Genomic DNA, 2,847 nt, shown 5'->3' with positions numbered 1-2,847 from the left:
ATCAAAGCGCGGTTACGCTAACGAGCAAGTTGGGCGCTGGGTACTTGGAGCCTGCGAGGAGGTGCTGAGCAGCATAATTAGCTGGGTATCTTGGTGCCATTGATAACTTCATGAATATTTCATACTCTTTTCCCACCAATCTGTACTGACAACTTGTGACACAGAACTAGCTGGGGTAAAATGCACTTAATATGCAGTAGCTGTAGCTGTAAATTTATCCTCAGACGTTATTTTCTTAAAGATGCTCCTCCAGGAGCCTGGCCGGCTACTCAGCAACTCATCTAAGCTCCGTAGGCCAAAGAGCAAACAGCCCTACTCTAATGAGTGCTTTAATGGTCTGATAACATCAAGCAAGTCAGCTACGTGGGGCTGTGGCCCTCGTTAGGGAATGCTAAATTAGTGGGTCTGGGAGGATGGGAGCTGCAGCTTGAAGGGGTCACTCCTGGAGAGTGGGTGCAGCCGTGCCTCCTCTTGCTCTGATAAGAGGTAGCAATTTTGTGCAAAATTTGCTTGGTTTTGTAGGGGTGAGGAAGGAAGGGAGGGAGGAAGGGAGGATGGGTAGGTGTAGGTGTAGGTGTAGGTGTAGGTGTAGGTGTAGGGTTTGGGATTGATGAGTTTTCTTTTCCTAACACCTAGTTTACTAAAACTCCCCTCTACAAACCACCCCATTTGGGGAGGACGTGCTATAGCAAGCAGGGCAGCAGGGGCTCAGCTGCAGCAGTCTCTCTGAGCAATAAAACCGCCCGTGGGGCTTTTGTGGGCTGCCCCAGGGGAAAAAAACTGGGGAAGGCTGAGGTCTGGGTGAGATGTGCGGGGTGGCACAGCGGCTGCGAGTGGGTCAGAGCTGCCTGGCTGGGGGTGCTGCGGCTGCACCACCCGTGGCCATGCCAAGCAGCACGTCCAGCACGGGCCCGCTTCCCCAGGAGTGACTAACAGGGTGGTATTTTCCTCTGGTTTGTTTTCATGAGTCAAAGGTAGGACTGAGACTTGCTTCAGTGAGGCTGCCCCACGTGCTCGGGCTCCCTGGCAGTGGGGGGTCCCAGGGGGCTGCTGCAGTGGGTGCCGTCGGGCACATGTGGGTGCATCGAGCACAGTGGGTGCATTGAGCACAGGGGCACCAGTTGGGACTGCGTTTGCATGGAGAAACGCCAGAGCTGTGAGGTGTGGGACCCACACCAGCGTGGTTACAGACGGGATGGAGGATTTCAGCACCAGTCAAGAAATAAGGAGTTTTGTTTGGTCCCCCGCAAGCGCCGCCCTAAGGACTGCCTGTCTGGACCGGCAGGCTCCGGGTCTGTGAGTTGCATGGAAAAAAAAAAAAAGGAGCTTTTAGTAGAGAGGAAGGAATTGTGCACTTTGAATTGAAAGCAAGCTATATGTTTACATAAACCTCCTGTTCGTAAGCCAAGGCTGTGATTCAAGGGGCGGGTTTGGGTTAGCAGGAGTGAAAGCGGATGCTTTCCTGTCGCGTCTGAGCGCCTGGGTTCCTCCGTCCAGTGAACGTGCTCCCTCCCCACGCCCCAGTGTGCCCGTCCCAGGCAGAGCTCCTGGGGCTTCCTGCATCTGCTGTGCCCTGAAAAGACGGAGTGAGAGCACGGGGTGGTGGGGGGAGAGGAGAGGTCTCTGTCCCGCATGCAGGGTGGATGAAGTGAGCTGCCCCGAAGCCTCTGTGCCTCTGGGTGTGCTACAGCCCTCCTCCTCGGGGTGTTTGGGGTAGAGGGTCAATGATGGGGGAAGCAGGAGGGTGGAGGGATGCTGGGTGGGATGCGGAGGCTGAGAGCAGCAGGTTGGGGACCCACGGAGGTGGGCCTGGGGACGTGGCTGGCGAGGATGCTCCTTCTTTGAAGACAAACTTGAGTCTTCCTGGCTGGCATGCACCTTGCCTTCCTGTACAGGGCGATCGATTTAAAACTCGATGCGTGTTTAAGCAGCACTTAATCAGAAGGGCCAAGTGTTAGTACTACATAATTCATTTTGTCTTAGTTAACTTTCAAGCGCTATGCTGAGAGATTAATTTTGCATCTCTCCGTATCATCTGTGCAATAGGAGCAGCAGCAGCAGCCTTGCCACAGATGTTGCAAGTATGTTCTTACATTTTATTCAGTTGAGTTCATTTTTATCTCTTTAATCGTAAAACTATAAAAACAAGATGATATTGGCACTGGTAATTATGTAACAAGCCATTGGGCAAGAAAGAGCACATTTGAAGTTGTGGTATAAGCAAAGGATATCTGGGGGTATTAACGACCTTGAGTATTGAAGCTGAGAGAGTGAAACAAATGTATGGGGTTACAATGCATTCAAAATACAGGAGGGAAATAATAAATCAGATGAATAGTTGTGAGGAAATTGAAAATTGTGGAGAGAGAGTAGCAAAACTACGTAGAGATTGAAGGACTTATGCCTCTTGCTAAGAATGGTAATGAGAGTATGCGATTCGAATAGGTCTAAACTGCCCTTGAAATATCATTATAACTTCTTTGAAAAGGCATTTACCATTTGTATGATTTTCCCAAATGTAATATATTTCCTTGCATCTTTGTTCATTGAAAGCTTCTGAAATATGTCTGACATAAACCTGTATTGGAGTAGAAAATAACATAATGTTCCAGGAAGTCAAATCAAAAGCATTTTCTGATCAGTAGGGCTTCCACAGGAAAGTATCACTGTGCAGAGAGCAAAAGCATCCAGGTTAATTTTCTTTTCTCTTCTTTTCTTCCTCCTATAAATAAATGACCAAACAGAACAAAAGGCTTTACAAAGTGAACCATCACAGCGGTATGCCACTAACAGCAAAATGCCACGTATTAACTTTGTTAGTACCACTTATTTCTCTCTTTCTTGCCG

Source organism: Cygnus olor, chromosome 10 (genome assembly GCF_009769625.2).
Source record: "Cygnus olor isolate bCygOlo1 chromosome 10, bCygOlo1.pri.v2, whole genome shotgun sequence".
Classification (NCBI taxonomy): domain Eukaryota; kingdom Metazoa; phylum Chordata; class Aves; order Anseriformes; family Anatidae; genus Cygnus; species Cygnus olor.
The sequence above is the reverse complement of the archived record's forward strand: the minus strand, read 5'-3'. Positions refer to the sequence as shown.